A 16,303-nucleotide genomic window follows, 5' to 3' on the forward strand; every position below is an offset into this window, starting at 1 on the left:
TCACAAAAAGATCCTACATATTTGCACGCTAACAACAAATATAGTATAGAATACTAATACTGCATAAAGCATTTAGAACTATAAAAACTTTATACACCATAACATATATCAGTGGTGTTAGGCGGTACCCAACGTTCCAAGTACCATTCTGGCAATGAGGTTAAAAGGAGAATCTGTAAATGGTTTGGCATCCCAATGACGTCAAAGCTAACAACAACCATCCTAACCATGGAGGAGGGCAACTGATGATCACTATGCATTATATCCGTCAACCCTCATGTCCGTGGCTTCCATAGGACGACTGTACAAGCTTGAATGTTAATCAACAATACAGTACAGAATACCAGTACTGTATAGTGCCTCTAAAAAATATAATTTTTTTTAACATTATAAATACCGAAATTTGATGAAATACAACTGAATTTATATATTTTTACAGAATCCATTAAATTCGATATTTCCTTTTAACCTATCGCATAAATCCAATAATTTTATAAAATATATTATTGCCAAAAATCATTTCACTTTCGCATATATTCAAATACACAAATATATTTATACACTAAAAATTATTATTCTTATTAAATAGTTAAAATTTATTTATGAAAAAATTATATTAGCTCATATAAAATTTACATATAATTTAATTTAACATAAATACATTTTATTACACAAACTAAATATGACAGTAAATTTTAATAATAAATTTAACAATAATTAATCATCAATAATTTCTCCAAAACCATATAATAAATTTTATATAGCAAGTATAAATAAATCACATAACATGGCACAATAAAATTTAATAATAATTTACTTAATTAATTAATTAATTTTTAAACATACATAATATTTTCAAAATCTTAAATAACACAAAGTATATGCAAACAATAATCCAAAAATAATTTGAAGAGGACCACTCACTCTAATGATGTTGTCCATTCATGCTCTATTATAGGTTTTACCATGAGTCCAATCGATGTCCAACATACACAAGAATATTATTACCCAATTAATATATATATATATATCTTCCAGCGATACTAGAATATTCTAAATATTCTAAAATTCACTCTCTCTAACTCAGAATTCCAAGGCTAGGTTCTAAGAGTCGGACCATGTAGTAATCTCAAATTAGCCTATCATTCAGAATTCAGAGTTTTCCTATTTACAAATAATTTCTTTTATAAAATTAATTATTCCATTAATCTCTAATACCCATCGTAAGTCTACATGTGATAATCTTTCTTAAAGACTACTCCCAATACAACCTAGTTTTTCCAGGAGCTCCTAATTTAGCTAAAAAATGGTGATATATTAATTATATAACCATAATTAGCAAATCATATATCGAATGAAAGCTTGTAAGACAAGGGTTGATGATACTTAGCTTAAAGACCCCAATCTCACTGCCGATGGTTGGAAAATGATCGAAAAACATTTGTCGAATTTCAATTTCGTGTATCTCTCAAATGGTCTAGAATATAGGCAAATGGAGGTCATATTTAAGATCAGGAGGTCCAAAATAAGGGGGGTAAGGTATGAAAACTGGTTGGGTTTGCCAGGGAATGATGAAACAGACGGAAAAAGCAAACTTGTAACCGTCAACTTCGCCAGCCCGATCTAGATGCATTCAGTAGTGGTTGATCGGGAAACCGGGGGGCTGACATTGCAGTAATGTGGGCTTCCCTCATGGCCAATACATGTGGCCCATAGTCGTCAGAACAATGGCCAATTGGCTAGAGCCAAAAGATGGGAACCGAAGAGAGAGAGAGAGGGGAAGGTTATTTTCTAGACATGTGGGAGGAAAGAAAGAAGGAAAAAGAAAAATAAAAAGGAAAGAAAAAAAAAAGAAAGAAAAATAATTTTTTATTCAAGGTGAATCGTGGCACTCTTTCATTGTGACATGTGGCACCTTCACATGTAGTGCAAATTAAAGACCCCTTCAAAATATTTTACCACCCAATAAAAATAAGTTTTGGAAAATACAATCACAACTTTACAAACCCATAACTTTTTAACCGTAGGTCCAAATTAAGAGTTACATCAATCTACGAACTCGTATCAATGAATAGTACATAGTACAGGAGTCAACATCAAAATCCATATAAATAAAAAGTCAACTCTGAGCTGGCTAATCAATCCGAATCGCAACTTGTTTTGACCATAACTTTCTACTCTCAATTCCAATTTTGGCATACTACTAGTTTATGAACTCAAGTCGATGAGTATTTTACCATGGTTCCTCAGTCAACACAAAATTTCTCTCACAGTAAAAAGTCAACCATGGACCTATTTGAGCTACCTTGATCAACCTTTGTCAAAAATTCGAATTAGAGGCATTTTCTTGGATCAGGTGTTACAACGGGCCCATCCATTGTTCGATTTATCTCAAGGTTCATCTCATGCATAACTCAATATAAGGAGTAACCCTAACATATTATATGAGTGATTTGGGACTTTCTTAGTGCACTCTCTAATAATCATCTCCTTGAATTAAAGACCAACCCCTTTATATTGACAATCCTTTCAGGCCATTTCGTAGGTCTCCACCATAGGAGGCACTCACTGCATTACCATGGAGCTTTCATGGAGGAGGCCAACCTCGACATGTAATTTCTATCATCAAGTTTCCATCAAAGTCCATCGAATGGTGCCCTTCCGCCATTCAATTCATCTCGAGGTTTATCTTGTGCATACAAATGGTTTTGCCTAGGCCATGGATCTGATTACATTTTTTAAGGCTTAGGGTTCTACTTAAAAGATTAACCTAATAAGGGGAATAATTCAACCCTCTTATATACCATTTAGGATCCCTATGATTTACGAATGTGGGACTTGGGGAATTTGTTCGCACACTCTCTAACAGACAGGAGCTTCAATCTTTTTAAACTTGGATCTGAGACCATTAATGACATACGAAACATTTTCATCATCCCCAATAGGATACCCAATAATAAGTAACTCATATACTAAGCCGACTTTAGGCCTCACAAGAAGTTTTAGTGGAGGCCTGAAGCTTGACATAGACAGATGAAGAGAGGAAATAATTCAATGAAACAATAACTTGTCTTGGAGCATCTAGAAAAGATAATAAGCATTTCAAATAGTAGTTCCATTAACGATGATTGTTGGTGATTAGCATGGCTTGGAACCACATCAAGGTATCCAAGCATATCATAGAAGTGAGAAAAAGAATCAAATTGTACCTTCCGGGTAAGGAAATTTGATTTCGTGAGTTTCATAGGAAGATGACATACGAAACATTTTCATCATCCCCAATGGGATACCCAATAATAAGTAACTCATATACTAAGCCGACTTTAGGCCTCACAAGAAGTTTTAGTGGAGGCCTGAAGCTTGACATAGACGGATGAAAAGAGGAAATAATTCCATGAAACAATAACTTGTCTTGGAGCATCTAGAAAAGATAATAAGCATTTCAAATAGTAGTTCCATTAACGATGATTGTTGGTGATTAGTATGGCTTGGAACCACATCAAGATATCCAAGCATATCATAGAAGTGAGAAAAAGAATGAAATTGTACCTTCCAGGTAAGGAAATTTGATTTCGTGAGCTTGATAAGAAGTTGAGAAGCATTAAAAGATATGAGCTGGTTACCATTTGTGACTGTGGCAGATGAAACAAAAGTTACCACTGGGGTTGATTAGAAGGAAGCAGAGCTATCACTTTCAACCATGATTTAAACATATAGAAGAGAGAAAAATAAAAAAAATTCTAAATCTAGACTCATTGGAGTAAGAGATGCTTTGACACCATAAGAAGATTATTGCTTATTGTGATATGCAATGAAAAAGAATAATTTTATTCATATAACTATACATGTTTACAAAGGATATATATACCACAGCATAGGATTTTAATAATAAAAAAAATGTTCTGGTGGGAAAATACCATATGTGTCAGGACCCGTCCAGAATTCCTTCCCCGGAACCCTAGACAAGCCCTGATCCCAGGGAAACCCTACCGGACCCTCCAACGGAAAATCCGGCAGAGCCTCCCCTAAGGGATTTACTTACCACAAACCACCTGCACTGAAAACACACTTCTATACTCATCCCCTTATTCCTCCCGCAAACTACAAACTGTTCCACAAACTTCAGCACTTCTCAAAAGCAACAACAGTCCAGTGTATAAATAAAAACAGAAGTATCCCAATAGTATACAGAGCTTTAAGAAGTGCTAAACAACAGAAATACAATAAGGCTGAAAGAAATAATACACTGAAATGAAAGAGTACAGAAGTATTTCTCGAAACACAACAGCAGCAGAAAACTTGGTTCGCTTCGGAAGAACGTCTACCACCACTTGCACCTAAGGGAACGGAATTTAAGAGTGTGAGATGCTAATCATCTCCGTGAGTAACCCGAACTACTGAACACCTTTTGTGATAATAAAAATAATAGTAATAGCAATTAAGGAATAGAACAAATACCAACAATTAGTAAATAAATAATAATAATAACGGTTGGAAAATAATAATTTCCCTCAAAACTCTCACCAATCGCTCCGTTTGAAATGTTCCCTTTTTAAAATCTTTTCGCCAAACCCAATGTACATACTTCCCAAAAACCAAAGGATTAAACCATTTGATAAACAATAATTAAATAAATACATACCCCAAATATATAATTAAAAATATAATAAATTATAGTAAATAATTTTGAACACCTTTGGGGTTTAAACCATTATTTGCAATTTACACCGACGCACCACACCATATACCGGTGATGCCCTCCGATACCCAGCGTCCCGAGCATCGACTGGCGGGGGGGTTAAAGAGAGAAACTTGCAGCGGTCACTTCAGCGTCCCGACAGTACCGACTGCTAAAAACCATCACCCGGCCAAGGAGGGGGGCGGCTATGCGCAACAATAACCTTGCCTGCCCACGGTCCAATGGCAACTCACGGGTGAAGTAATAACCGCACGCTAAACCATATAATAACCGCGTACTACCACGTGTCCATACAGCATACACCAGAACACCAATACTGTATGAGTGCGTCTAAAAATAAACATAAATAACCAACCGTACTGTTTTTCCAAAAACCACCGTGGGAAGTATACCAAATTTTCACAAAACACCATCCCACATATTTTTATTCAACAACCCGGTACGAAACATTGATAACCAACAAACCACAATTTTCTCGAAGTACGAGATGCAACCATAAAAATACAGCGGGCATAATTTATAAAATTCAAACCAATATTTTTGTAAAATATTTAACCCAATTATTCCCGGAAAATCAAATTTAAAACCACATACAAATACTACCAAAATACACCTTGCTCATGCATAATAAATTAAATTAGACTACATTAAACCATAAATAAATCACACCACATGAGCATAATTTAAATATCAATTAAATATAATTAATTGCCCAAAATAATTTTTGAAAGTGGGTCACTCACCTGGAGCACGCAAATAAACTAAGATCCTCCTTGGGATCAACTCCACCACTCGCGCGTGCACCTAAACAACCACAGTGCACCAACCAAAAATATTAATATTTTATTCGGGTAATTCCCAAATGGGTACCCGGGGAGCGAACACCAAACGATATCTAAAGATTACGAGTTATATACCGAATCGAAGCTCGCGTGATGAGGATCACGGATTCGGTCTTACTTTCCGGTGATCGGACCCGACGGGGTCGGAATCTCGCCGGAAAGCTTTTCGGGTTTCGGCTCCGTAATTCTCCCAAACCGTTGCGAATTGGCGGAAACGGATGCCTGATTGGGGTTCAGGAGGTCGAACACAGCGAACTGGAGCTGGCCGGAAAACTGGGTACTCGCCGGAACAGTACTTTCCGGCGAGCCGCCGCAGTCACCGGCAACCGTCGCCAGCGGCGGCGCGTGCGGTGGCCGTTGGTCGTGAAATTTTGCAGACTTGTAGATCGTGAGGAGAGCAAACCAACGGGACCGGCGGTGAGCAAAACGGAGGCCGGACGGCGGAGAAATCACCGTTTGAAGATTTCCGGCCCCTCGCCGGAAAACGCTCCGATCCCGGCGCGTCGGTGGTCCGATGGTCGTGATTTTTGGTGGGTCGGCCGGACTTGAGGAGAGGATCAAGGGTGTACGGCGCGTGTGGCCGGAAAATGGTCGGAAGTGGGTCGATTTGCGGTGGCCGGCGGTGGAGGGGTAAAACTCGCCGCCGATCTTCGGACGTCCGATCCGGGAGCGTCCGGCGGCCGTTCGCCGTGAAACTTGGAGATTTTGTCGGAAATGAGGAGGGCAAGCTTGCTGGCCGGCGCATGCACAGTAACTCGGCCGGAACAGTGGAAAAACTCCGGTGGTCGGCGGTCCTCTCTCTCTCTCTTTCTCTCTCCTCTTTCTCTTTCTCTCTCTTCCCCGAGAATTTTATCAAATAAAAACCCCCGTGTGACACTGTTCATGCCATGTGGACCAATCAGAAGCTGACACGTGGCATTCACTGTTCACCGACCCAAAAACATTAAAATAATACGGTATCCGGTAAACTTCAAACGTCCATAACTTTTTAACCGGATGTCCGTTTTGAGCGTGCCGCTAGTCTGTGAACTCGTATCGACGAGCACTTCACTACCATGCACGAGTTAAAGCTCATTTCCCCATAAACAAAAAGTCAACTTCGGCACCCGTTGGACAGTTTGGACCGCAACTTGTTTCGTCCATAACTTCCAAACCGTAGCTCCGTTTTCGATGTGCTACCAGTCTACGAACTCGGGGCATCGTGCACTTCGGCACGGTACCCTGGTCTACTCGAAATTCTCACCAAGTCAAAAAGTCAACCTTTGACCCCTTGGTCAACGGTCAACCTCGGTCAACGTGCACGGATTCCGGTGCGATTTGGGACGGGGTGTTACAATATGTAGTTATGAATAAATCTTAATCCAACCAAATTAACCAAACATAAAGGAGAGATCGCAACATAAATGGAACCTAAGCACACTGCCAACTAAAATCTAGAAAAAGAGACAATAAACACAAATAAAAAGAGAAAGGAACATACACAGAAAATGCAGTAGAGCAGCACCTACACAACCAGTACCATGACTCTCAAGTTTTTGTCTCTGAAAGCAAAAAGTTCAACATTAGATAGGGGATAGAGCTGCGACCCTCAATAGATAGCACCGCAGTTTTGACCAGCCAATCTTAAAAAGCCTCAACTCTCTAGATAGAGACCCCTAGCTCTGAGGATAGTGCCCCAGCTCTCTAGATAGAGTGCCCCAGCTTTTGAGGTTCTATCTTTTAAGCTTTCTTCAGTTCATTGCAATGCTTTCCAACTCCTTTCGCTTCCTCCTACTTCAATTCATTTCACATCTCACAGCATTCCATCAAGCCTGTATCCATGAATTTAGAGTCATAAACAACATATTCTATAGAGTCTTTGTACATGAGGTAAGAACCTTTAAAGTAGGAGGAGGCAATCTGATATTGCTCATGACTGATGGGATTGGAATTGCTGGAAGTTATTTCATTAGTAGTGACGAAGCTGATAGCTTCTCAAAAGCATACTTCATAGTTGCTCGAGACTCTGGACTTGGATTGAGAAATGAAAATGCAAGCTTTGCAATACAGACCACTTGACCTGCTATTTGCCTTTTTGGAAGTGAAAGACGTTAGTCCAATATATCTATAAGTAGAACTTGATCGTCGGCTGCAGGGGATGGCGAAGTTAACAGAGATAAAAGGAGATCTTCTGGATGCTTTGCCATGATCTACTTGTATGCAAGCTCTTCAAACGAAATTAGTGGTTAGAGTTTGAAATAAATAAGCTACATATGCCAATCATTTTTGTCAAGTATATGCATGTAAAATGGTTAGAGACTGAAATAAATGAAATATAGGATTAGAGAAAATAGAGACTCCTTGCTTTAGAAATTAGTGTATGATAACAACTTGACCATTCTAACTAGGAAAGCAGTCTAGCTACAGACTATGCCTACTGTGGTTCTCTTAATTCGTTTTGAATAGAAGAAACATTAAATATTTGAAGTACAAATTTGCAAGCAAATATGAATTGCACAAATCTCTGCCATAAGGTAGCATAAAAATCATATGAATTGAATAAAGGGGCATGGTTAGTTTTTGCTTTTGCTCTTTTCGTTTTCTCTCTCTCTCTCTCTCTCTCTCTTTGGTTTTTTTTTTCTTTTTAGGGTTTTACTTTCCCTAAGGAATAGTTCAGTTATTGTTTGCTAAAGTAGAAGTGTCATTTCCATTTCTAAAACTTTCGGATTTAAGAAAACATAAGCATGAGATTCCCTGACGATTAAAATTACCAACATATATGCATTGTAGTTTACCACACAATTAAACCTACTTTGTTGCAAAATTTACTTGGCGCTGAGTGTGCAAACCTATTGTGAATCTTTAATCTTATTACATAAATTTCTTACATTTATGTTGTTAAATTGTCAATACCAGATTTGACTGCTATGCAAGTTAAACGCTCTGCTTTGTCCTGTTTTAGCAAAACAAAGAGTCTCTGATTTACCACAATTACAATTTTTATTTTATTTTATTCTGTTACTGTTTGTATTTTTTACCTTTTTTTATTTTTTATTATTTTTCACTTCAGAGCATGTATAAAACAAAACTGTAGCAAAATCCTTGTACCCAATTGATAACCATTTTACAGTAAGAGTGATCTATTAGGCAACGAGTAACGACCAGTCACACCATGTTCAAATGATCGGATTGATGGGTTTGTTTAAGCTTTCTTTTTGAATGTCTAGTCCAAAAACATTGAGCTGCATTAAGTTTAACACATATTTGTTCTACTAAACTTGAAATACTCCGATCCAAAGCTACATCGAAACTCGACTTGCATGTTCCAAATAACACATGAAGTATTACACACCAAAGATAGAGATAATATACACGCAAAAAATAAAAATAAAAAAATAAAAAAATAAAAAATAATAAACAAAAAACAGAAGTATTGATATATATATATATACATATATATATATACAGTCCGTCTATGGTGCGGACAGTCCTCATACAAACCACAGTATTAGTAACAGTTTTTCATAGTATTGGTGATGATTTTCTAAGAAATCGTCGTCAATACTATGAAAAACCGTCACTAATACTGCGGTCTTCATGCGAACCGTCCTCACCATAGAATTTCCACATATATATATATATATACATACATATTTTTGGATTGCAATAATGATAAACATATATGAAGAATATGATGGCGTATTACCACATTTGACTGCTAGTGCTAGACTATCAATGCCCTGTTTTGATGCAAATTTTATTGTTATAGGGCCTTGATTACATAGTAAATTTCCACTTCTGGCCATAACTTAATAGACTTGCAATAGCTTTAGGGATATTTGTTCCATTAGATAACCTCTTATTGGAGGTGTGTCTAGAGTTATAGTCATTATATACTTGTGAATTAATACTTGAGACAGTGTTATTTTGCTTTATAATAATCTAGAGTGAATTATAGTCAGGAGTGAAACGGTCTGTTTGGCTTTTTCTTTCTTCTTTTTTCACCCCATAATATCAAATATTATATATTTATTTTGCTGCTTTATGTAGTTATGTCATTATATGCCAAAACTCTGGTGGTCTTTTAGTTCTAAGCTATCAGCTTTTGTGGATTAATGCTGATAGTCACGGAAATTAAAAAAAAAAAAGAAGCAAAAGTGGCAGGGTGAATGTCTATTTTGCTCAATATCAGTCAATTGTTAAGTACTGCCTATTATTGTTTGGTTCAAAATCTCAAATTATTAATTCAATTTAAAATATTCAAATATACCCAAGTATAAATGTGCTATAAGAAACTAACAATTTGCTATTAATGATGTTGATAATTAATTTAAGAATTAGATAGTCATGGTCTAAAACAGGTAAACGTGAAAGGAATACAAGGCCACACCTACAATGATAAAGTGATAGAAAGTGGTTCAGGGAATAGGATTAGGCAAAAAACATAAACAAACATATTTGATCATAAAGAAGACATGAGGGAAAAGGGTACCATGCATGGGGCTTTAGGATAGTTTATACAAAATACTTTTACTGTAGTTTTTCGAATAAACAATTAAAAAGACTTACGAAGACATGACACAGTGGAGAAAAAGTTCCTAAATTAACATAAAAACATGGAGAATATGGTACAAGGAAACATTCCAACTAATTTTGAAGTCTAATAAGATCAGAGGGGATCAAAAGGTACTGCAACAATGTGATGGTAGAGAGAGGCATGGTAACAGAGTTGGCTGAGACAGTGGACTTGGCTGCAGAAAACCAAATGTTAGCTTTGAGAAGACAACTTTTTCTGCTATTTGATGTATCCAAGGTGAGAAGCGGTGATTCAATAAACCCCTGAGAACAAACTGATGAACATCTGATTCTGATGAGTGAGATCCCCTGGATGCATTCCTATATCCAAACGAATCATTAAACCATGACACATACAAAGCTACAAGAAAAAGATAAGGAATCTTCAACACAATGACAGAGGGAAAGACAAGTCATGCAATTGCTAACACACAACATGAAACGAGGAAAGATTGCAACCATTCAGGGTCTCTAAGTCGGGAGATCAAACAGCTTCTTCAATGTAATTGTACAAAGAGGCTTTGATAATGATGCAAATGCTAAGTTGATAGGTTCATAGACGCTTCACAGTTCCCCGAGATTGAGCTCTTCGTTGAACACATGTAAATGCCAAGTTGAAAACGGAGACAACTTTCTCTGCTACTTCATTCTCTGGAGGTGAGAGGGGATGAACAGCTACCATTGATGATGGTGCTGATAGATACAGTATGAGATCTGCTGGATGATTTCACAAGATCAATTCTAATATTACAACCTCAAAGCTGTACACATCACACTTCTCGTTTACTTCCATCGTGTAAGCAAGCTCTAATGAAACATAATGCATTTAAGTTAATATGTTTCCATAATGAGATAAGTTTTGCCAATTGCCAACTGTTAAGACATAACATGACCAAGTCATTGTATATCTTACCGAGCAAGTAATGAAAAACAACATTTTGACTAATGAAGAATAACAGAGTGGAAAACAATTTATATTGTTTTATAGACAATAAAAACAAGGAGAAATTGCCGCTATTTAGGATGCCCATGTTGGAAGCTCCGATAAGGAAGGTAATGGAGCTGACAGCTTCCAAGATACTTGCTTCATAGCTGGTCAAGACTCTGGAATTGGCTGCAGGCATTCAAATGCTAGCTCTGCAATGGAGACCACTTGGTTTGGTATTTTTCTACTTGGAGGGGAGAGACGCTGATACAGTACATCCATAAGTACAGCAATGGCAGCCAATAATGATGATGGCAACACAGATGATATGAGGTCTCCAACATGCTTTCCCCCTGTCACTTCCAATGTTATAACAGAGATCACTTTTCTGTTTTACTTCCATTGATCTTCAAAGAAATATGAGTTTGAGTTAATATTTTCCAATTTGAGTGAATATTTTCCAACTATGAGATAAAAACTAAGGTAATATATGCCAATTGTTAATAAATCAATTATATTTTTCTGGTCACTCTCATTAAATTAAACTGTATCTATCTTCTTCTATTTATGTATTTAGAGGCCTTAAAAGTGCATACTAAAGATGGTATAACAGTTAAGGTTAATCTCTTTATGTCTAGTAAATATGCACAAAGTACCTGCCTACTAGTTTCTCATACCTCATCAGTATATCAGTTAATAACTGTTATGGAATACATACCAATTTGATTACCTGGTTCCTGCAAACCAAGTCCAATTTGATGAGTCTAATATGAATATTTAAGAGGTGCTTGTTCCATCCTGTACGTCAAATTTTCTGGTTGTCTTTTGAGTTCTGATCACCCCATTTTCGACATTTTCTAGACAACTGTGCTGTATGAGGGAATGCAGCTCCAGTTGAAAGATAGCTAGCAAAGGTTATTAGATCGAACACTAGTTTCATACAGAAATGATCTTTTAGGAGTTGAGAGTGTTCTGACATTTTTTTATCATAAACAGGTAAAGGAGAGCAGCAATGGTAGTAAGAACTGTATATCTTATTGATGTATTGAATCATCATATAAATACATAAAGTCAGGTACAACATATAAGCATAAAAATAATAAAGCTACACATAGGTTGTTACAGATAAGTGTGAGAATAGAATCTGTTATGAGCCATTGTGCCCCCTCAAAATTTGTGGTCTGTGAGCAAATTTTGTAAAGATTACGGAATGATAGATCTTATTTATTTATTTATTTCCATTCTAATGCAACTTCAGAAACTCTAGGAATAATATGATGACAAATCTAGGTATATTAAACAACCTAATATGTGTCTCAAAACAATTTACCATGCAAATAAAAAAAAGAAAAGCGAAAGTGATAAGGTCAATATCAGACTATTCTTAAGCATTGCCTATTACTATCTAGCCGTCATTTGATATAAAATCTCAAATTATTAATTGAGTTTAGAATACATATATGCATACTCTCAACTGAAAATGTGCTATAGGAAACTAACAAATTTGCTATCGAAGTTCTCATGCACCTTTTTCCTATCATCGTTCCGTGCTGCAAAGAAAGCACAGCCTTGTATTGTCTAGCTGTCATTTGATTTAAAATCTCAAATTATTAATTTAGTTTGGTAAACTAACAAATTTTCGGTTAAAGATATTGATAATAAATTTAAGAATCCGCATCTACGAAAGGTAAAAGTAAAAGAAAAACAAGGCAACAAATGCTTTGACAAAAGGAAAGAAAATGCTTGAGGATTAGTGCTAAGCAAATATATTGAATACACAAGCATAGTTCACTAGAAAGAAAACAGACTACTAATGTAGTTTCACCAGGGAACAATTAAAAACTAAATTTGTTAACTCACTGAGACATGACTAGTTAAACAGAGAAAAAGATCCTAAATTATAACAACCACGTAGATAAATATGACCAAAGGAAACATTAAATATTGCAAATAATCTCGAAGTCTAATAAGTTTAAGGGTTCAAAAGATACTACAACAATATTATTGTACAGAGGGGCTCAAACTTGGATGCTACAGAAGTTGGCTAAGATCGTGCACTTGGCTGGTAGATTGGAGGTGATTCAATAACAGCTGGTGATGATGAAGATGATGATGTTGATAGAGAGAATATCGGGTCCCTTGGATGCTTTCCTGTATTCAAATCGATCAAAGAAAAAAAAAACAAATAAAAAAGAAAGACACATTATAAATTCTTAGGAGTAGAACAAGAAAGTGAGGATTTTAAGTAAAAGGTATAATAGAAAGCAAGAAATATTGAACATAGTGACAGAGTGAAAGTTAAATTACACACAACAAGAAACAAGGAAGGATTGCAGGCGTTCAGTGTCAGGACCCGTCCAGAATTCCTTCCCCGAAACCCTAGACAGCCCTGATCCCAGGGAAACCCTACCGGACCTTCCAACGGAAAATCCGACAGAGCCTCCCCTAAGGGATTTACTTACCACAAACCACCTGCACTGAAAACACACTTCAAAAAAAACATCCCCTTATTCCTCCCACAAACTACAAACTTTCCACAAATTTCAGCACTTCTCAAAAGCAACAACAGTCCAGTGCATAAATAAAAACAGAAGTATCCCAATAGTATACAGAGCTTTAGGAAGTGCTAAACAATAGAAATACAACAGGGCTGAAAAGAAATAATACACCGAAATGAAAGAGTACAGAAGTACGGCTCGAAACACAACAGCAGGGGAAAACTTGGTTCGCTCCGGAAGAACGTCTACCACCACTTGCACCTAAGGGAACGGGATTTAAGAGTGTGAGATGCTAATCATCTCCGTGAGTAACCCGAACTACTGAACACCTTTTGTGATAATAAAAATAATAGTAATAACAATTAAGGAATAGAACAAATACCAACAATTAATAAATAAATAATAATAACTGTTGGAAAATAATAATTTCCCTCAAAACTCTCACCAATCGCTCTGTTTGAAATGTTCCCTTTTTATAACATTTTCGCAAAACCCAGTGTGCATACCTCCCGAAAACCAAGGGATTAAACCATTTGATAAACAACAATTAAATAAATAAATACATACCCCAAATATAATAAAAATATAATAAATTATAGTAAATCACTTTGAACACCTTTGGGGTTTAAACCATTATTTGCAATTTACACCGACGCACCACACAATATACCGGTGATGCCCTCCGATACCCAGCGTCCTGAGCACTGACTGGCGAGGGGTTAAAGAGAGAAACCTGCAACGGTCACTTCGGCGTCCCGACAGTACTGCTGCTAAAAAACCATCACCCGACCAAGGAGAGGGGCGGCTATGCGCAACAATAACCTTGCCTGCCCACGGTCCAATGGCAACTCACGGGTGAAGTAATAACCGCACGCTAAACCATATAATAACCGCGTGCTACCACGTGTCCATACACCATACACCAGAACACCAATACTGTATGAGTGCGTCTAAAAATAAACATAAGTAACCAACCGTACCGTTTTTCCAAAACCACCGTGGGAAGTATACCAAATTTTCACAAAACACCATCTCACATATTTTTATTTAATAATCCGGTACGAAACATTGATAACCAACAAACCACAATTTTCTCGAAATACGAAATGCAACCATAAAAATACCGCGGGCATAATTTATAAAATTTAAACCAATATTTTTGTAAAATATTTAACCCAACTATGCCCGGAAAAATCAAATTTAAAACCACGTACAAATACTACCAAAATACACCTTGCTCATGCATAATAAATTAATTAAACCACAATAAAACCATAATTAAATCACACCACATAAGCATAATTTAAATACCAATTTAAATACCAATTAAATATAGTTAATTGCCCAAAATAATTTTTGAAGGTGGGTCACTCACCTGGAGCACGCAAATCAACTAAGATCCTCCTCGGGATCAACTCCGCCACTCGTACGTGCACCTAAACAACCACAGTGCACCAACCAAAAATATTAATATTTTATTCGGGTAATTCCCAAATGGATACCCGGGGAGCGAACACCAAGCGATATCTAAAGGTTACGAGTTATATACCAAATCGAAGCTCGAGTGATGAGGATCACGGATTCGGTCTTACTTTCCGGTGATCGGACCCGACGGGGTCGGAATCTCGCCGGAAAGCTTTTCGGGTTTCGGTTCCGCAATTCTCCCAAACCGTCACGAATTGGTGGAAACAGAAGCCGGATTCGGATTCAGGAGATCGAACACAACGGACTGGAGCTGGCTGGAAAACTGGGTACTTGCCGGAACAGTACTTTCTGGCGAGCCGCCGCGGTCACCGGCAACCGTCGCCGGCGGCGGCGCGTGCGGTGGCCGTTGGTCGTGAAATTTTGCAGACTTGTAGATCGTGAGGAGAGCAACCCAACGGGACCGGCGGTGAGCAAAACGGAGGTCGGATGGCGGAGAAATCACCGATTGAAGATATCCGGCCCCTCGCCGGAAAACGCTCCGATCCCGGCGCGTCGGTGGTCCAATGGCCGTGATTTTTGGTGGGTCGGCCGGACTTGAGGAGAGGATCAAGGGTGTACGGCGCGTGTGGCTGGAAATGGGTCGATTTGCTGTGGCCGGCGGTGGAGGGGAAAAACTCGTCGCCGATCTTCGGAGGTTCGATCCGGGCGCGTCCGGCGGCCGTTCGCCGTGAAACTTGGAGGTTTTGCCGGAAATGAGGAGGCGAAACTTTTTGGCCAGCGCGTGTACTGTAGATCGGCTGGAAAAGTTGAAAAATTCCTGCGGCCGGCGGACTCTCTCTCTCCTTCTCTCTCTTTCTCTCTCTTCCCCGAGAATTTTAACAAATAAAAACCCCTGTGTGACACTGTTCATGCCACGTGGACCAATCAGAAGCTGACACGTGGTGTTCACTGTTCACCGACCCAAAAACATTAAAATATTACGGTATCCGGTAAACTTCAAACGTCCATAACTTTTTAACCGGATGTCCGTTTTGAGCGTGCCACTAGTCTGTGAACTCGTATCGACGAGCACTTCACAACCACGCGCGAGTCAAAGCTCAATTCCCCATAAACAAAAAGTCAACTTCGGTACCCCTTGGACTGTTTAGACTGCAACTTGTTTTGTCCATAACTTTCAAACCGTAGCTCCGTTTTCGACGTGCTACCAGTCTACGAACTCGTGACATCGTGCACTTCGCCACGGTACCCTGGTCAACTCGAAATTCCCACCGAGTCAAAAAGTCAACTTTTGACTCCCTTCGGTCAACGGTCAACGTGCACGGATTCCGGTGCGAATTTGGGACGGGGTGTTACATTCAGG

The sequence above is a fragment of the Ziziphus jujuba genome, chromosome 3 (assembly GCF_031755915.1).
Source record: "Ziziphus jujuba cultivar Dongzao chromosome 3, ASM3175591v1".
NCBI classification, from domain to species: Eukaryota; Viridiplantae; Streptophyta; class Magnoliopsida; order Rosales; family Rhamnaceae; genus Ziziphus; species Ziziphus jujuba.